The sequence below is a fragment of the Myotis yumanensis genome, unplaced genomic scaffold (assembly GCF_028538775.1).
Source record: "Myotis yumanensis isolate MYYU_CA2020_CCGP unplaced genomic scaffold, mMyoYum1.0.hap1 SCAF_1, whole genome shotgun sequence".
Classification (NCBI taxonomy): Eukaryota; Metazoa; Chordata; class Mammalia; order Chiroptera; family Vespertilionidae; genus Myotis; species Myotis yumanensis.
The window spans coordinates 132014560-132036335 of NW_027223752.1; the positions used below are offsets into that span (position 1 = coordinate 132014560).

A 21776-nucleotide genomic window follows, 5' to 3' on the forward strand; every position below is an offset into this window, starting at 1 on the left:
AAGTCACTAATCATCTGAGAGATGCAAATCAAAATAACAATGAGGTACCATCTCACACCTGTCAGAATGGCTATATCAACCAATCAACAAACGACAAGTGCTGGAGAGGACTTGGAAAAAAAGTAACCCTCCATTACCACTGGTGGAAATGCAGACTTGTGCAGCCACTGTGGAGGACAGTATGGAGTTTCCTCAAAAATTTAAAAATGGAACTCCCATTTGACCCTGTGATCCCACTTCTAGGAATACATTCCAAGAAACCAGAAACACCAACCAGAAAGGATATATGCATCCCCATGTTCATAGCAGCACAATCCACCATAGCTAAAATTTGGAAACAGCTTAAGTGCCCATCAGTAGATGAATGGATTAGAAGACTGTGGTACATCTACATAATGGAATACTATTCTGCTGTAAAAAAAGAAGGGATTCTTAACATTTGCAACAGCATGGATGGAACTGGAGAGCATTATGCTAAGTGAAATAAGCTAGTCAATGAAGGAAAAATATCACATGATCTCACTCATTTATGGATAATAAAGAGCATTATAAACTGATGAACAAAAATAGATACTGAGGCAGAGCAGCAATGAACAGATTATCAAACTACAGTGGGATGGCCAGGGAGGGTTGTATGCATGCATATAGGCACAACCAATGGACACAAGACACTGGGGGGTAGGGAAGGCCGGGGGAAGGTCAAGGGGAAAAAAAGGAGACATATGTAATACTCTTTGTGATACTTTAACCAATAAAACAAAATTAAAAACAAACAAACAAAGAAATAATAAAAGATCCCATATACCTGAAAATTGTATTATGATATCACAACCAGGAGTTGATTTTGATACTTCATGGATTTAATTCAGGTTTCCCCAGTTTCACTTGTACTTATTTGTGTGGTGTGCGTGTGGTATGAAATTTTTTCTGTGTGTATCCATCACCACAATAGTCAACATGCAAAAGGCTTTCATCACCACAAGGATGCCTCTCTGTGTTGCCCTTTTATAACCACACCCTCTTCCCTCTTGTTCCTAACCTGTGCAACCACTAATCTGTTTTCTATTTTAAAAATTTTATTTCAAAATTAATAATCTTTTGTTCTGCAGTTATTTCATGTGCATTAATTTACTTTCTTCTGCAGGTGTGTGTGTGTGTGCTGTAATGCATGCATATGTACTCCTCAGAATACTCAGAACTCATATATACTGGTTAAAGTTTATTAGAGCATACAACATTTTTAAATGCACTTATTTTTTAGTTGTTTTATCCCCTTTTAGTTCTACACACTGGCCTTTGTAAATAGACACTTGCTTTTTACCAATATGTAATTTTTGGACAATATACAGTTAAACTAAATCATTTTTATAAGGGGAATATGATTGGCATATTAAAATTTTGATACTGAAATACGGAAGTATAGAAAACACAGAATACAGAATATTCTGTAAAATACAGAATATACACACTTAAACTACAGAATATAGAGTTTTAGTATAATAGTGGCAGGTTTTCTCTTCCCGTAAGAGTATAATGTAGAATATATTATGGAATATAATCAACCCAAAATGTTAGGCTAAGTGATCACCGAAGTATACCAGGTAAGTGACTTAGATATGGCATTGAATTTATTAAATTTAGAAAGAGAGGAAGGGGGGGGCGTTTGGTTGGTTTTTATACTTACTTATGCATTCATAGGTTGATTGTTGTTTGTGCCCTGACCAGAGATAGAACCTACAACCTTGCCTATGGGGACAATGCTCTAACCACCTGAGTTATCCAGCCAGGGCTAATATGACATTTTAAACAGACACCTATTTCCACTTAAGAAAGAATATAATACAAAAGGAATATACCAATGCCTTAGTTATCTGCACTTTAATAATAACTTGAAACAGTAAGATTTTTCTTTTCCTTAGAAATTTATTTTAATATATTTCATGTTTTCTAGATTAAATTTAAGCACTTCTTTAATTATTTTTAAATTGAGACAGATAATGAATATTCCAATTGAAGCATTCCATCTGATAGCTATTTAAAAATGAAATGTGATACTATTCCTTTTTGAATAATGATTGTAATAGTAGAGATAATACATTGCTCCTTCTACCAATTGTAGAATTTGAGAAAATTAAGGTGTTTGCTTAGTGATCAAATATAAGAATCATGTTTTATGGCTTATTGGAATGCCAGACCACGCTTAGGTTGTTTTGAAATCTTTTGCAATAAGCTAATACAAGTTCCAAGAAAATTATTTTAAACTGCCCAGCTAAGTCAAATAAACTTCTCTGAAGCAGATATTTTTATGAGGGGGAGTAAAGTTTAAAATGCTTTGTAATAGATTACATATAACCTACAGGAAAAAGCATACATGGCTGTTGCATAACACTTTATACATTCATCTGTATGAAGCTAATTTGCAAGTCAAGTCAATTTAATGGATTCAGAATTCAAGGAAATAAGTAATATGTGTTGACATAAAATTATTTTAAATTACATGTATCGGGGGCAAGGTTAAAATCTTAAGATTAATGAACAAACACCTTCATTTGATATGAGAAGAAAAATCCTGTGTTAAGCATTTATAATGTACTTAAAACATATCCTAATAGATAAATATTCTTTCCAGGTGCATGGTTCTCTTACACAAACTGCTATTCCATAAGATAAAAATAACTAGTGGAGCAACTTCAAAAAACTTAACATACTATGCTATTTTTACTTTGATGCATTTTGTCAGTATAAAATGAGTTTTATATTGTAAATGTATGATAACAAAGCACTGTCTTTTTAAAAAATAGGGATAGAGGGGTTTTTCACAAATGTTTAAGTGGAAAACATTCTTTTTCTTGTCTGATCACTGTGGCTAGGAATTGCATTACTATGCATGAAAGCAATATCCCTGTCTTGTTCTTGATCTTAAGGGAAATCCTTTTAGTTTTTGCCTGCTGAGTCTGATGTTGGCTGTAGGTTTTTTATATATGGTCTTTACAAGGTTGAAAGATGATGTCTCTATTCCCACTTTGCTGAGAATTTTTATCATAAATGGATGCTGGATTTTATCTAATGCTTTTTCAGGATCTATTGACATGATCATGTGATTTTTATTTTTCATTTTGTTTATGTGATGTTTCATATTTATTGCCTTGCAAATATTGTACCAGCTGTGCATGCCCAGAATAACTCCCACTTGATCATGGTGTATGGTCTTTCTAGTGTATTGCTGGGTCTGACCTGATCATATTTTGTTGAGGATTTCAGTATCTACTAGAGGCCCTGTGCACAAAAATTTGTGCACTTGGTGGGGGGGGGGTCTCTCAGCTGGGCCTGTGCCCTCTTGCAGTCTGGGACCCCTCGGGGGATGACCACCTGCTGGCTTAGGCCCGCTCCCTGGGGGATTGGGCCTAAGCTGGCAATCAGACATCCTTCTGGCAGCCTGACAGCCCTCGGGGGATGTCCATCTGCCAGCAGGGAGCAGACCTAAGCAGCAGTCAGACATCCTTAGTGCTGCTGAGGAGGCAGGAGAGGCTCCCACCACCACCACTGTACTGGCAGTCATCACCCTGGCTTGCGGCTAAGCAGAGCTCCCCCATGTGGAAGCTCACTGACCACCAGAGGGCAGCTCCTGCATTGAGCATCTTCCCCCTGGTGGTCAGTGTGTGTCATAGTGACCAGTCATCCCCAGTCTTTCTGATGATAGGGTCAATTTGCATATTACCCTTTTACTATATAGGATAGAGGCCTGGTGCATGGATCGGGGCCGGCTGGTTTGCCCTGAAGTGTGTCCCGTATCAGGGTGGGAATCCCGTTTGGGTGCCTGCCAAGCCTGGGTAAGGGGCTAATGGCTGTATGCAGCCGGCCACACCCCCTTCAGAGTGGGGTTCCCCACTGGGGTGCCTGGCCAGTCTGGGTGAGAGGCTAAGGGCTGTGTTCAGGCTGGCCTGCGACTGAAGCTGCCAGCCTCTCCTTTTTTTCTTTTTTTTTTTTATTCTGGGACTTATTTATCTTCTATAATTGAAACTCTGTTGCCTTCACTGGTGCTTCCAGCTCTGAGGCTGCAGCTGGCTGAAAGAAGGTATCTGGGGTTTGTTTAGCTTCTATAATTGAAACATTGTTGCTTCTGAAGCTCAGAGCCAGGCCGTGGCAGGCAGGGAACCTTGGCTTCTTCCATCACTGGAGAAAGCAAGTCTCCTGCTCACTTCAGCTGTGTGGCTGCTGGTCGCCATCTTTGTTGGCAGTTAATTTGCATATCTCATAGATTAGCTAATGGGAAGCATAGCGGAGGTACGGTTAATTACCCTTTTGTCTTTTATTAGATAGGATGCTCATCAGAGATACTGGCATATAATTTTCTTCCTTTGTAGTCTTTATCTGGTTTTAGAATTGGAATAATGCTGGCCTCACAGAAAGAGCTTGGAAGTCTTTACTCTTCTTGAATTTTTTGGGATAGTTGAGAAGGACAGGTGTTCATTCTTTTTTGAATGTTCAGTAAAATTTGCCTGTGAAGCCATCCAATCTTTAGTTTGCTGAAAGATTTTTGATTACTGAACCAGAAAATCTGAATAGTCTTATTACAATGAAGGAATAAGTCTTCCCAGTTCAGTTTTGGAAGTTTGTATATTTTTAGAATTTGCCCATTTTGCCCAGGTTGACAATTTGTTGACATATAGTTGTTCATAGGGTCTGCTTATAATCCGTTGTATTTCTGTAATGTCAGTTCTTCTTTCTCTTTCATTTCTGATTTTTTATTTCAGTCCTCTCTCATTGTTTTTTTATGTGTCAGGCTAAAGGTGCATTAATTTTGTTTACCTTTTCAAAGAACCAGCTCTTGGTTTCATTGATCCTCTGTATTTTTTTTTCAGCCTCTGTCTTTTATTTCCAATCTGATTTATATTAATTTTTTCCTTCTACTTACTCTGTGCTTTGTTTGTTGCTGCTTTTTTTTTCTAGTTCTTTTAAGTGTTGGGTTAGACCAGGGGTGGGCAATCTTTATGACTCGAGGGCCACAATGGATTCTTAAACTGGACCGGAGGGCTGGAACAAAAGCATGGATGGAGTGTTTGTGTGAACTAATATAAATTTAAAGTAAACATCATTACATAAAAGGGTACGGTCTTTTTTTTTTTAGTTTTATTCATTTCAAACGGGTTGGATCCAGCCCACGGGCTGTAGTTTGCCCACAGCTGGGTTAGACTGTCTAATTGAGATTTTTTTTGCTTCTTGAGGAAGGCTTTTAATGCTATGAACTTCCCTCTTAGGACTGCTTTCTCTGTGTCCCATCAATTTGGGGTTGTTGTGTGTTCATTTTCATTTGTTTACAGGTAATTTTTGCCTCTCCATTGATTTCATTGTTAACTCATTCATTGTTTAATGACATGCTACTTAGCCTCCATGTTTTTGAACATTTTAGAATGTGCAATGGGGTAAAGACAATCTCTTAGTAAATGGTGCTGGGAACATTGGAGAGCTACATGTAAAAAAAAAAGAAACTAGACCACTAACTTACACAAGAATAAACAAAATTAATAAAAGACTTAAATTAATGTCACAAACCATAAGAAGTCTAGGAGGAAACATAGGCAGTAAAATTTCAGACATCTCTCATAGCAATATTTTTGCCTATATGTGTCCTAGGGCAAGGGAAATGAAGAAAAATAAACAAATGGGACTACATCAAATTAAATAGCTTCTACATAGCAAAAGAAACCATAAACAAAATGAAAAGGAAACCCACAGTATGGGAGGAAATATTGGGCAAAAATACATCTGATAATTTCCCAAATATATAGATAAAGTATACAATTCAACATCAGGAAGAAAAACAATCCAAATATAAATAGCAAAAGGGCCCTGGCCAGTGTGGCTCAGTAGGTTGAGCATTGTCCCATGGACCAAAAGGTTTCCTGTTTGATGCTCAGTCAGGGCACATACTCAGGTTGCAGGATCTCCAGTTGGAGTGTGTGCAGGAGATAACTTATTGATGTTTCTCTCTCAACATCGATGTTGCTCTCTACCGATGTTTCTCTCTCTCTTTTCCTCTCCCATTCTCTCTCTAAATCAATAAAAACATATTTTTTAAAAAATAGGCAGAGGACCTGAATAGACACTTCTCTGAAAAGGACATACAGATGGCCAACAGACATGTGAAAAAATGGTCAATGTCATTAATCATTAGAGAGATTCAAATTAAATAATGAGATATCACCTCATACCTGTCAGAATGGCTACTGTCAACAAATCAACAAACAAGTGCCGGTGAGGATGTGGAGAAAATGAAACCTTTACGCATTGTTGATGGGAATGCAGACTGGTGCAGGCACTATGGAAAATCAGTATGGAGTTCCCTCAAAAAAATAAAAATGGAACTGCCTTTTGAGTCAGCGACTCCACTTCTGGGAGTATATCCGAAGAAACTGAAATACCAAATCAAAAGTATATATGCACCCCTATGTTCGTAGCAGCATTATCTACAATAGCCAATATCTGGAAATAGCCTATCCGTAGATGAGTGGATAAAAAAGCTGTGGTACCTTTGCATAATTGAACACTATGTGGCTGTAAAAAAGAAGGAATTCATACCTTTTGAGACAGCATGGCTGGACCTAGAAATTATTATGCTAAGTGAAATAAGCCAGTCAGAGAAAGACAAATACCATGTGAGATCACTTACATGTGGAGTCTAATGCACAGAATAAACTGACCAGCAAATTAGAAACAGAGGCATGGATACATGAAACACTCTGACAGCTGTCAGAGGGGCAGTAGGAAGGGTGGACTAGATGAACGAAGGTGAAGGGAATATCAAAGAACATACATGCATAAGCCAAGGACACAGACAGCAGTATGATGATGGCTAGAGGAAAGGGGGGGGTTGATTGGTGAAGGTGGGCATAGGGGGAAGAATGGGATTATCTGTAATAGTGTCAACAATAAAAAAATGAAGCTCAATTAAAAAATAAAAACAACTTAGTATGAAAGTCTCTGTCATCAAGGAGTAGATAATCTAAATGGCAGGCCAGAAAGTCCAACTCCAAAGTTCTAAAATGGACTATTCATGTTTCCTCTTCTAATGGATTAAATATATATTATTAGATTTCACATTCTCATTACTGCCAAGGTGATAATGTGTGACTCATTTCTCAATTCCATATTCAATTAGTTGCCAAATAAATACTGTTCTTTACTTGCAATATTCTATTTGCATTACCTGAGCCAAGTTCAGGCCATTAAATATTTTCCCCAAAGAGTGGCCTCCATCTTCTTTATTTTATTTTTTAAACATTTTCATTGACTTTTAGAGAGGGAGAGAGAAACATTGATGGGAGAACACATTGAAAGGCTGCCCCTTGCATGCCCCTACCTGGGATTAAGCCTGCAACCCAGGCATGTGCCCTGACCTGGAATCAAACTGGAAACCCCTCAGTGCACTGGACAATGCCAACCAACTGAGCCACATCAGCTTAGTATGTTTAAGAGAAAGGATACAATGTACCCAATAACCTATATTAATATTTTCTTAAAATTATACTCTGAGAGAAAGGCTAGATACATGTAAATGGGCCCTCATATTTTTACAGAAACTTCAGCATACCTATAGTATATCAAAAGGGAAAATACTGCACTGAAAATATAATTCAGGGCCTTGGATTCATTTTGCATTCATACCACCTCCTCCTGCAGCACTGGCTTCTTCCAGATATATGGCCAAAGTTTGAATCAGACATTGCTTTCAAAGTAAGCTCCATGGACACCATTTCTAGATTTAGATACTTCCTTAAAGATTCTGAGCTGCTGGGAACTAATGCTGGATATGCTGAAACTGTAGAGCAGATGAAAGGACCACACTCATTTCAGCTTTAAATAACTTGCATAGAGAGAGAACCAAGATGGCGGCATAGGTAAACACCTGAAATTGCTGCCTCTCACAACAACTTCAAAAATACAACTAAAAGACAAAACAGACATCATCCAGAACTACAGGAAGGCTGGCTGAGTGGAAATTCTACAACTATAAGGAAAGAGAAAAGTACACTGAGACTCAGAGGAGGTGCGGTGCAGAAATAAAGTGCAGAGGTACGGAGGCGCATGCAGCAAAGGCTGGCAACTGAGGACGCAGCTGTCTTTTTGAATCGGAGGCAGTCACAAGCTCCTGACTGCTCTGAACTTAAGTTCCAGGAAAGTCTCTGGGGACCCAGACTCATACGGGGAGAGGCTAGACCAGCCATGTGCAAACTACGGCCCGCGGGCCGGATCCGGCCTGTTTGAAATTAATAAAACTAAAAAAAAAAAAAAGACCGTACCCTTTTATGTAATGATGTTTACTTTGAATTTATATTAGTTCACACAAACACTCCATCCATGCTTTTGTTCCAGCCCTCCGGTCCAGTTTAAGAACCCACTGTGGCCGTTGAGTCAAAAAGCTCACCCCCCACCCCCTCCCCGGGCTAGACTGTCTGGCAGTGGGCCAAACTTGGAACCCTAGGGCTGCTTTCTCTCAGCAGTGCTTGCAGTGAATACTGGATGCTGAGACGCCTGGCCTCTTACGGCAGGGCTGAGGATCACCCATAGCTGCTTGATCTGCCCTGTTGATTTCCTGAGACCCTGCCCCACCCAAGCTGCAGAGGCTTTTGCATATGAATGCCATGGCCCTTTGCAATCTGAAAATTGCCTAACAAACTGCAGCTGGGCCAGACAGACCCAGAACTTCCAAGAGAAAGCCCAAGGCCCCACAGCAGCTTGCATTGCTTCACAGCTGGGCCTCATCTGGGCACCTCAAAACCCCAAACAATGAAGGGGAATCTGAAGATCTCTTCGTAGCTCCTGCTGGGTAGCCTCACGCAGAGGCTAAATTAGCACCTCCTTAGAGATCCAAGAGCCAGTGTACCCAGTGGTCAAAGTGGGACCATCCATATTACAACTCCTCAGATCCATAAGGGACACACTCAGGGGGCAGACTCAGTGAGCACCAAAGCCCCACTGAAGCAAGTCTTGCCCCAGAAGGGTGTCTTTAGCACAGAAGTTCTCCCACCGTAGACATAGCTGATTCTCACAGCCAATTGGCCTGGAGGTCAATTCCTCCCAGTGATACCTACAACAATCAAGGCTTAACTACAACAAGACTGTGCACAAAGCCCACAAAAGGGTGCACCAAGAGTGTCCACCTAAGGTAATTGGAGAGGCTGAGCCACGGGGCCCTAAAGGATACCTAGCACACAAAGCCACTCTACCAACACAGGGAAGCATAAAAAAGGCGAAGACAAAGAAACAGGTCACAAATGACAGAAATGGAGGAAAGAAAACTACTGGATATAGAGTTAAAAACCATACTTATAAGGTTTTTCAAGAATTTTCTAGAAACCGCCGATAAATTTAGTGAGACCCCGGAGGATATGAAAAAAGACCAACTAGAAATTAAGCATACACTGACTGAAATAAAGAATAATATACAGAGATCCAACAGCAGACAAGAGGATCGCAAGAATCAAATCAAAGATTTGAAATACAAAGAAGCAAAAAATACCCAACCAGAAAAGCAAAAAGAAAAAAGAATCCAAAGATATGAAGATACTGTAAGGAGCCTCTGGGACAACTTCAAGCGCACCAACATCCGAATTATAGGGGTGCCAGAAGAAGAAAGAGAGCAAGATATTGAAAACCTATTTGAAGAAATGATAGAAAACTTCCCCTACCTGGTGAAAGAAATAGACTTACAAGTCCAGGATGCACAGAGAATCCCAAACAAAAGGAATCCAAAGAGGACCACACCAAGACACATGATAATTACAATGCCAAGGGCGAAAGACAAAGAGAGAATCTTAAAAGCAGCAAGAGAAAAACAGTCAGTTACCTACAAGGGAGTACCCATACGACTGTCAGCTGATTTCTCAACAGAAACTATGCAGGCCAGAAGGGAGTGGCAAGAAATATTCAAAGTGATGAATAGCAAGAACCTACAACCAAGTTTACTTTACCTAGCAAAGCTATCATTCAGAATTGAAGGTCAGATAAAGAGCTCCACAGACAAGAAAAAGCTAAAGGAGTTCATCACCACCAAACCAGTATTATATGAAATGCTGAAAGGTATCCTTTAACAAGAGGAAGAAGAAGAAAAAGGTAAAGATACAAATTATGAACAACAAATACACATCTATCAACAAGTGAATCTAAAAATCAAGTGAATAAATAATCTGATGAACAGAATAAACTGGTGAATATAATAGAATCAGGGGAATAGAAAAGGAGTGGACTGACTATTCTCGGGGAGAAAGGGGTGTGGGGGTGCGGGAAGAGACTGGACAATAATCATACACCTATGGATGTGGACAGTGGAGGGGGTAAGGGCAGAAGGTGGGGTGGGAACCAGGTTGAAGGGAGCTATGGGGGGAAAAAGAGGAACAAATGTAATAATCTGAACAATGAAGATTTAATTAAAAATGAATAAATAAATAAATAAATAAAAAATAATAACTTGCATAGAATGGGTGGGAAAGTCCCAGTTGACAGATGCCAATGGAGTACATTTATTTATTTATTTATTTATTTAAGTAATTATTTATTGTTGAAAGTATTACTTATGTCCCCCTTTCTTCCCCTTTGACACCTCCAGCCCCTTCTCGTCCCTCCCCTTCCTGCCCCAGGCCTTTAGCACCCTTTTGTCTGTGCCCATGGATTATCCATTCAAGGTCTTTGCTTGATTACCTCCCTCCCGACTCACCCTCTCCCACCTTCCCTTTGAGATTCTTCACTCTGTTCCATGCTTCCATGTCTCTGGGTCCATTCTGTTAATCAGTTTATTTTGTTACTTAGATTCAATATATGAGTGTGATCATGTGATATTTGTGTTTCTCTGACTGACTTATTTCACATAGCATACTTTCCAGGTCCCTACATGCTGTCTCAAAGGGTAAGATATTCTTCCTTTATACTGCTGCATCGTATTCCATGGTGTAAATGTACCACAGCTTTTTTATCCACTCATGAACTGATGGGCACTTGGGCTGTTTCCAGATCTTAGCTGTTGTAAATTGTGCTGCTATGAACATAGGGGTGCATACATTCTTTCTGATCGGTGCTTCACATTTCTTAGGATATATTCCTAGAAGTGGGATCATTGGGTCAAATGGCAAATCCATGTTTAATTTTTTGAGGAAACTCCACACTGTTTTCTGTAATGGTTGCACCAGCCTGCATTCCCACCAGCAGTGTGCTAGGGTTCCTTTCTCTCCACAGCTTCACTAACACTTGTCATTTGTTGACTTGTTGATGGTAGCCATTCTGACATGTGTGAGATGGTACCTCATTGTCATTTTAATTTGCATCTCTCAGATAATTCATGACTTTGAGCATTTTTTCATGTCTCTTGGTCAACTGTATGTCCTCTTTCGATAAGTGTCTATTTAGGTCCTTTGGCCATTTTTTAATTGGATTTTTTTTCTTCCCTTTAAGTTGTATGAGTTCCTTATATATTTTGGATATTAACCCCTTGTCAGATGTATGATTGCCGAATATGTTCTCCTATACAGTGGGCTCTCTTTTTGTTTTGTTAATGGTTTCTTTTGCTGTGCAGAAGCTTTTTATTTTGATGTATCCCATTTGTTTGTTTTCTCCTTAGTTCCCCTTTTCATAAGAGATGTATCAGTAAACGTATTGCTATGTGAAATGTCTGAGATTTTGCTGCCTATGGTTTCTTCTAGGGTTTTTATGGTTTCACTACTTACATTTAAGTCTTTTTATCCATATTGAGTTTATTTTTGTGTATGGTGTAAGTTGGTGGTGTAGTTTCATTTTGGGGGGCATGTATCTGTCCAATTTTCCCAACACTGCCAATGGAGTACGTTTGAAAAAGAGGAAATTATGATAACCAATAAACACAGACATGGGGGGGGGAGCAGAGAGGGGAAAAGGAGACATATTTACTACTTTGTAATACTTTAAAGAATAAAAATATTAAAATAAAAAATAAAAAAGCCAAAAAAAAGACAGGCATGAAAACAAACTGGGGAACATGTAGAAAGAAGTATGGTATTCCACATTGCTACTATTTAAAAAACAAAACAAAAAAAGCTTCCAGCTTTTAATTACATTACAGAATTCATCACATATTTTGTAATTACTGAACAGTTAAAACAACAAATTAGGAAAAGTGTTTAGGATAAATTATATGTAGTTTTACCAAACATAGTTGCATTTACATATTTCATTAAAACCAGTGTCTTGAGATTAACTGTAAATACAACGTAACTAAAATCAGATCATAGATTTAGCAGGAGAAGCTGGGAATGAATAATGTGAGTTCGGTATTGTGCTACACGGTGCAGCCTCCTGCTACAATGGACAGGGAAGAAACCCTTAAGTGCGCTGAGCCCAGGGCTGTTGGCACAGAGCAGCGACCCAGCACCAAGTGGCAGCTAGAGGCTCTGTCCCTCCTCCCTCGCCTTCCTGGGCCTCTGACAAGCCATCCTTCAACCTGCAAGGCCGCCCGCTCTCCCCCAGAGACAATAATTTCCTGCAGGGGGTTGTGCCGCCTGCACAGACTGGCTCCCACCTCCAGCCCGAAGGAGCGGCCCCCCTGGGAAAGGCGCTGCCGGGAAGTCAGGCGGAGGGGTCTTGCTCCCGGTCCCACCCGCCCTCGCAGCCCCGCAGACGCGGGGAAAGGCGGTGGGCGGCGGGGAGCAGGGCGGGGAGCAGAGGCAGGAGCCCTGGTGGCCGGAGCCCTGGTGGCCGGAGCCCCGGGGCCGGTTTCCGCGGGGTCCGCGCCGGCCGGGCAGGAGGAAGGGGATGGGGGCGAGGCGAGGGGGCGGCCCGCGGTGGGAGCACCCGCCCTCGCTGCCCCGCGTGTGCTCTGCGTGCGCCTGCTGCCCCAGGAGGAAGAGCCGCGTCTCCCACCGGAGATGGGAGAAACCCGGCAACTTGGGGAGAAGAGCCTCCGCCCCCCCCCCCCCCCCCCCCCGCAACACGCCCCGGGAAAGAGAAAAGTGGGCGCTGCGGGAGGAAGGCGGGCACTCACGTTCCTCCCGAGGGTGCGGAGCCCGGCGGCAGCGGCGGGCGCTGTGTCCTCCGTCCTCCCTCTGCCTCGGTCTCCAGTCTCCGCGCAGCTGGAGGACCCTTGGGCGACGCTGGGGAGGAGCAGGGGCAGCGAAGGCGGGCGGCGGGTGAGCGCAGCCGCAGGGAGTGAGGCTCCAAACCAAGGCGGTGACCAGGCACAGAGGTGACCTGAGCAGCGCCTGCCCTGACCGGACCTGCTGCTGGGAGGGACTTGATGGTGACCGCCCGCTTAGAGGGAGAAAAGACACCAGAAACCTCAACCTCAGTAACCATGTGGCCACAGATGCTACATAGCAGTGAACACTAATAGGCAAGGGCTCTCATTGCGGTGAATTAACACCCACGTACATTCTGAAATGGCAATGGCCTGTACATTCTTTAAATACTGTAAAATTTTCTCCATTTAGGTCATTCTGTATATGTAAGATACCAGGAATATTCCAGATTCTCATACATCTTTTTCAGCATTCTTATATCTTATTTAGCTAGTTCAGGAAACTAGTCATCGTTAATCAAAAACAAAACAAACAACACACACACACTAATGTTCCACACAAAAAAAACAACTCTACAGCTTTGCAAATATTGTTTTATTTTACACTTCCTCTGTTGTATTTTAAAGACATAACATAAAAATGAAGGTTTAGAAATGTTTCAAAATAAGATGACTTAAAATAATACAAAGTCTGATAACCACATAACCTACTTTAACACTACCATTTGAAAAACACTTCAAATCAAAATGCCACTCTAAGCCAAAACTTGTACAGTTTGGATTATAAAACTATTCTCACTTCCTAAATTATATTTGGATTCCTTAGTCTAGAGACCATCATTATCACAATCTCTTTACTCTTTTAAGAATTATTCAGAATCTCTAATAGGCATTTTTTACATCAATCATTCTACTGACATTAGCATACTAAAAGCTAAAATGAAAACGTTTTAATTATTTCAGTAATTCATTTAAATCTATTATAAAACTATTATGTTAACATGATAAAGATTTTAATGAAAAAATAATTATATTTGAAAAAGAAAAACATTGAAAAAGATGGTACTTAAAGATTTTTATTACATTTATTGCGTTGACATTGGTTAATAAATGTATGTTTCAAGTGTACAATTCTATGGTAGGTCATCTTTATCCTGCATTGTGTTCACCACCCAAGTTATCTCCTTCTGTCACCACACATTTGACCCCCTCTACCTGTTTCTACTTCCCCAACTCCCCTTTCCCTCTGGTAACCACCATACTGTTGTCTGTGTCTATGAGTTTTTGTTTGTCTTCTTTGTTTATTGTTTTCAGTTTATATCCAACATGTAAGTGAAATCACATGGTTATTGACGTTTCCCATCTGACTTATTTCACTTAGCATGATGTTGTCAAGATCCATCCATGTTGTTGAAAATGGCAGTATTTCATCTTTTCTTATGGCTCAGTAATATTCAGCTATAATATTGTATATGTACTGTAAGAACAGGAAATAATATTGAATAGGTACTGTAAGGACAGGAAAAAAGGCCTTTCTTTTATTTTGCTGTAACCTTCCACAATTTATGAGAAGCACCTTGTCATGAATACCCAAGATTGTAGCTCTTCTGATTCAAACAACAAGACAAGTTACTCTCAAGGCTACATTCTTGCATACACCTCCTCCCTGCTGGTTTACAACTCAGGGATAATTACTAAAAACTTCCCTTTCCACTCCCCTTCAAACAAGCCTCTTTTGAACGCTTTATAACTTTTACTCTAAGCATGTTTTACAGGCTTGGGGAAAATACCGATAAGACACCTCCCTAAGACATCTGTGTGGACTGTCTCCTGAAGGACTAATGGACAATGCCCCTAATGAATGCTCAGTTTCAGCCTCCCCGCCCCCCAAAACCCCTCCCTTCCTTGACACCTAGCAACAGTAGCCAAGGCTTTAAAAGGGGGTGGAGGGAGGGAAGGAAGTTTTGTTCTTTGCTTATGTATTGATTATCAATACAAGGGCCCTTTCCCTTTGGGGAAAGTAAAAACTATCTCTTCTTTTAGTTGTGAATTCCTTCATAGCCTGCTTCACCTGCCAAAAACCCTAACACGTACCACATTGAAAACGGTGAAAGTTTTCCTACAAATCTCTGTCATGTCTGCCTTAATAGAAGATAGTGGATTCTCACATTTGCTTCTGTACTCAATCTTTTGTCATTTGCTGTTGTGGGTGAGTAGATAAAGAAAATTTGGCCACATCCCATATATGCATAGTTGAAAAACAGAAGAGTATTTTAATAGCCTTTTCAGATAATTGTGGATATTGTTCGATACCACACCAAAACATAACAAGTAGTTTTTTAAAGGTTAGTGGCCATGAGAAACCTGAAACAATGTTATGAATGTCTCCAACTCTTACATCAAAATCCACTGGTCTCTTTCACGTTGAATGTTTTAGTCATGCAAGATGTTTGTCATCAATGCATTTGGTCACTAAAAAATTAGGTCATGGAGCCCAGGTGAGGCCATCCTACTCCCAGGTGCACATGTCCTAGCCCCTACCACCCCTGCCACTTTCAGCTACTGGCCGGCCCTCCTCAGGCCTCGCCTCTACACTCTGTTTCCCTCTCAACTCCTCCTCTGACCAGCGGTGACATAAGGGACAGAGCAAGGTGAAGCCCATTTTTTCTTCCTTCTCACAGTAGTGCCAGGCAGCCCCCCTTACGTGTTCCCACTCTGGCCTGAGATGAATGCTGAGGCAGAAGCTGAGTTCAGCATGTTCTGGCCACCAACTCCTACAAGGTTACTCACTATAAACAATACTCACCTAACACAAGCCAAGTTTATTCCTACTTTGAATGCCATGGAAAGAAGACAGAAAACTCCAAAATAAGGAAGATGAACTATGAGGAAACAGTATTTTCTGGGTTGCAGTACATTCTTAATAAGTACTTAAAAGGTAAAGTAGTGACCAAGGAGAAGATCCAGGAAGCCAAAGAGGCGTACATAGAGCATTTCCAAGATGATGTATTTAATGAAAAGGGGCGGAACTACATTCTGGAGAAATACCCTGGGCATCTTCCAGTAGAAGTAAAAGCTGTCCCTGAGGGCTCTGTCATTCACAGAGGAAATATGCTCTTCACAGTGGAAAAAACACAGATCAAGAGTGTAAATGGCTTATACAGTGGGTTGAGACAATTCCTGTTCACTCCTGGTATCCAATCACTGTGGCCACAAATTCTAGAGAGTTGAAGAAAATATTGGCCAAATGTTTGTTAGAAACATCTGGTAACTTAGTTGGTCTGGAATACAAGTTGCATGTATTTTGGCTATAGAGGAGTCTCTTCCCAAGAGACTGCTGGCATGGGAGCGTCTGCTTATTTGGTTAAGTTCAGAAGAATGGATACGGTAGCAGGAATTGCTTTAAAAAAATGCTGTGAATGAAAGATCAAGTTCCAGGCTGTTCTCTTCCAGCAGGAGAACACAGTACCATAACAGCCTGGGGGAAAGACCATGAAAAAGATGCTTTTGAACATATAGTAACACAATTTTCTTCAGTGCCTGCATCTGTGGTCAGCAATAATTATGACATTTATAATGCTTGTGAGAAAATATGGGGTGAAGATCAACACATTTAATAGTATCAAGAAGTTCAGAGGCACCACTAATAATCAGACCTGATTCTGGAAATCCTCTGGACACTGTATTAAAGGTTTTGGATACTTTAGGCAAGAAATCCCCTATTACTAAGAACTCAAAGGGCTACAAGTTGCTGCCACTGTATCTTCAAGTTATTCAAGAGGATGGAGTAGATATTGGTACCTTACAAGAGATTGTAGAAGGCATGAAGCAAAACAAATGGAGTATTGAAAATATTGCCTTTGGTTCTGGGGAGCTTTGCTACAAAAATTAACAAGAGATCTCTTGAATCGTTCCTTTAAGCGTAGTTATGTTGTAACCAATGGCCTTGGGGTTACTGTCTTCAAGGACCCAGTTGCTGATCCCAACAAAAGGTCCAAAAAAGGTTGATTATCCTTATAGCAAAAGGCTAATAAGCACATTGTCTCCTCAACCCAGAGTTCAACCAGGGGGTGGCTGACCGGCCAACCACCTGTGCCACCCGCCCCCCCCCCTCCCCCCCCCCCCGCTGGCCAACCCCGCTGATCATGGCAGGCCTGCCAGACCCCACTCATGCACAAATTTGTGCACTAGACTTCTAGTCTTTATAATAATAAAAGTGTAACATGAAAATTGACCAAAGGGCCGAACAGCAGAACATCTGTCCAGACAACTTTCCAGATAACCTGCCAGATGAAGCCAGGACTGTGAGGGCTGAGGCAGCCGCTGTGGCAGCCAGGGCTGCAAAGGTCTACCCTTGCATGGATTTCGTGCATCGGGTCTCTAGTCTTTACATAAAACACCAGAGGGAGATTTTGTTACACTTGAGGAAGGAAAAGGAGACCTTGAGGAATATGGTCATGATCTTCTACATACTGTCTTCAAGAAAGGAACGTGACAAAAAGATATTGATTTGATGAAGTAAGAAAAAATGCAAAGCTGAATAGTGAACTGGAAGAGCACCTCATTAGGCTTTATGACTGGGCGTGTGTCCTTGCCTCTACATGTGCGTGTACATGCACGCTGGTATACACCGGTGTGTGTGTGTGTGTGTGTGTGTGTGTGTGTGTATGATACATACTGTTCATTGTACAGATGTGTGAGGTTTCTTTATTTTATGATACATTACAGCCAAATTATTTGATGGTTTTTAGACATATTGCCCCCCCTCCCCCCCGCAGTGTTTAGGTGATCTCAATTAGGCAATGCACTTGATCACATAAAAGTTTAATGCTAAAATAAGCTTTTTAGGGCCCTTTCCCAATAGATAGTAATTTAATCTGGTACTGATATTTTCTCAACAGAACTGAGAAACTTTTATAAATAACTAAAGATCAAATAAAGCAGATTTGCATAAAATTGTCATGATGGCTTTATGTTTAACTTGTATTTTTGTACAAACAAGATTGTGTATGATATATTTAAAGTTTCAGTGATTTAACAGTCTTTCCAACTTTTCAGGATTTCTATGAGCACAGACTTTCAAGAAAATACTTGAAGATAAATTACATTGCCTTTTGTCCATTAATCAGCAAATAAAACATGGCCTTAACAAAGTTGTTTGTGTTATTATACAATTTTAAAGTTATGTCAGGACACACCCTATAGAATTACTCACCTCACTGCCCCTTGTAGAATATATATTAATCATTCTACATTAAAAAAAAAAATGGCTCTTACTGGAATGTCTAGGCACTCTACAGTGATTATACCTGTTGGTCATTGTATTGTACCAATGAAATGCCAAATTTGAAAGGCCTGTACAACAGTTTTATATGTCAAATATTGCCTGTGGCTATAATCAAGATTTTAAGGAGATAATGTTTTTAGAAAGGATTTCTGCGTCCCCTATAGAATATATATATAAATGTAGAATATTGACAAAAGTGGAGGTAGTGTATTTTAACGTAATTACACTTCTGAATTTATTTTTCCTATTCTATAGTTGATATGACTTACTGGAATGGGTAGTGAGTATACTTTAAATTTTTTGATTGTTATATTTTTATTAAGTTTTTTAAAAATTAAATTGAATATTAAAAAAAAATAGGTCAGACCTGGCTTAGATAGTCCCTCCAGAAGAGATCATTCCAGCAGACCAACATCCATAACAAAAACAATAGCTCAGTGAATAGGATAGTCTTTCCCTTTCCCTTCCTTCCATATTGCTCATCTTTTCTGTGCCTTCCCTCCAATCTTCACCATAATTTCTTGAGCATATTCCCCAGGTTACAACATACAGTGAGTGGTGTCCTTAAAAGTCACTCACTTTTGAGTGTTTACACGGATCTATCCTGATTTCCCCTCTCAAACCTGGCCTGATATTCTGTAGGCAATTCGTATCTTTGTCCCACCAAGTGACTGGAGGCCCTCCTTGTTTTCACTAGGGGGTCTTTCTGCAGCTTTCAGACACACCCTGTAGGGATCAGTCCAGGCAGCTGGGAACCTGCCTCTCTTCCTCACTCAATTTAATGGGACCCAGGCACTCTTTCTGATCTAGTAACAATGAAAACACAACCCATTTCCTGAAACCCTGTTTAGGAGCAGGCGCATCATCCACATGTGTCTATCCTGACCTTACAGAGCTCAATGCCCCTTCACTTTGTGGAGTCTGACCTTCAAACTCTTTGCCTTTCTCATGAGGGAATCTGTTCTTCCTCCAGCTAAATCAACCTTATTGTTTTTATGGCATTCTTATTATTATTCTATCGCATTTATTTTTGTAGCAAGGCAAACAACATAATATCACTTGGCAAACAACATAATTATTATTGATTCATGTAAGGATCTTCACTGGATGCTAAAAATAGTAGGTGAAATTTTGAGGCGTAACAAACTATTTATAGACAGAGTACCTCCACACAAGATGTTTGTGACATACAAAAGGTAAATAGTACCTTTACTCTGGACAAACATAGCAGACACTTGTTAACCATATGATCATAGTCAATACTGGCAGTAATGGAGCTGAGCACATGCCTGCAGATTTGCTGCATGGGAAGAAGTCAGCATCTGTTGTGAGATTCCTACCCACATGGCATAACGTGAAGCTACATGAGGAAACTTCAAACAAAACCTAAGCAGAAAGTCTGCAAATAACTGGCCTGTACTCTTCAAACTATAAATGTCATGAAAAGCAAAGGAAGCCTACAGAACTGTCCCAGATTAAAAGAGACTAAAGAAACACGACATTGGACATAACACATCATCTTGGATTTACCTGGAATATAAAGGATATTATTGAGACAATAGCAAATATCTGAGTAAGATCCAAGATTAAATATTAATACTGACCCAATTTTAATTCCCTGACTTTGATAATTATACTACAATTATGTAAGATAATTCCCTTTTCTTAGGAAATTCACACTAAAGTATTTAGGAGTAAAGAGGTATCGTGTCTGTAACTTACAAATGGTTCATATATTATATCTAACCAACCTACATTTACATTTATTTAGGTAATAGACAAGAAGTGAGAAAGGATAAAGTAATTGTAGTAAAATGTTAACCTTTGGGGAATGGTTTCCAGGAATTCTTTGTACTATTCTTGTAATTCTTCTATAAGACTGAAACTTCCAATACAGAATATTTCTAAAAGAAAAATTCTAAAATTTATTTTAACAAATTATAACCCATTAAATGAAATAAACATTGAGTTTGTATTGATAAATGAATCAAAAGTTTAATGAAGAAGCGATATTTACACTGGCTCCATAAACCTTCCCTGTAAAGCAATACTTGTGAAGTGAAAAAGGAAATAGTACAGAGAAGCCAAGCAGATACTGCCTTCACTGATCAACATTAACAGCCCCAGGAATGGCAAATCAAAACTGTAGGTCACATCACAGGATGCAATGAGAAGAGTATGGGACTACCTCTGTGATGCTCTTGCTAAAAATGTCTGATCTAAATATTATCATAAGGAAACATCAGAAAAATCCACATTTAAGTACATTCTACATACTTTAGTGGAACTTCCTCTTCAAAAGATTCAAGGTCATGAAAGTGAAGAAAAGACTAAGGACCTGTTCCAGACTGAAGGAGAAGAATAGACACCAGCCCTCACCGTAACCCATGGATCTGAACAGGGTCTTTATGCTCTAACAGATACTACCGACCAGTGGCAAAAATTGAAAAAGATGCGAGGATGAAATTATGGAATATATTAGGGTGAATTTTCTGATTGTGAAGGTGGTATGGTAGGCAAATGGAATGTTCTAAAGGAATAAGGCTTGGTGGCACAGTGTCAACAATTTACTTTCAAATAGTTCAGGGCAACAGAGTTCTTTGTACTTGGACCTTTCTGTAATTTTAAGACTCTTTCTAAAAAAAATCAATCAGTAAGTGGAAAGGTAGAAAAGCCTTGGGCAAACTTTATTTCCCCCATGAGGAAAGATTTTGGAATCAGCATTTAAAATTACTTAAGTCTAGCCCTGGCCAGTTTGGCTCAATGGATAGAGCATCAGCCTGCAGACTGAAGGGTCCCAGGTTTGATTCTGGCCAAGGGCACATGCCCGGGTTGCAGGTTCAATCCCCAGTAGGGGGTGTGCAGGAGGCAGCTGATCAATGATTCTCTCTCATCACTGATGTTTCTATCTCTCTCTCCCTCTCCCTTCCTCTCTGAAATCAATAAAAAAAAATACTTTTAAAAAATTACATAAGTCTAATGGCACTATAATAATTTTAATACATCCAATTAGTGGCCATAGCAGCAGATATCAAAATTATGTTTATCAAAATCGTTAGGGCCAAATATTGTGATAAAATCGGAATATATAAAAAAAAATCTAGGAGAAGCAAGATGGTGGCGATATAGGCAGACACGTCCCAGGTCTTGTTCCGGAGCAAATGTAGTAAGCAGCTGAAACTAATAACACCCACCCTGAATTGTCGAAATTACTCAGCTGGTGAGACAGTTTACAGCCAGGAAGGGCAGAGCTCCCCTGGAAAGGTAAAAAACCAGGGATCTGGGCAGGAAAGTTTGCCAGACCTCTGAGCCCAGAGGGTCGGAGGGAGACCAAGTGGCAGACAGCCATGTCTCTTGGGACAGACACAGCCCCTGAGTGGGGAAAGGAGTTCTGCGAGATTGCTGGCGCTGGGGGATTTGAGATTTGGATTCTGTGATTACAGAGGACTG

At 40.2% G+C, this 21776-nt stretch overlaps 1 protein-coding gene and 1 pseudogene across 1 annotated transcript in view; one reads left to right on the top strand and one right to left on the bottom strand.

Annotated features, from left to right (window-relative positions):
- Positions 1-21776, bottom strand: part of LOC139021487 (ankyrin repeat domain-containing protein 26-like) — a 190481-nt gene that overhangs the window by 132092 nt on the left and 36613 nt on the right. The window lies entirely within an intron of this gene.
- On the top strand, positions 15765-17047 carry LOC138998823 (nicotinamide phosphoribosyltransferase pseudogene; annotated as a pseudogene).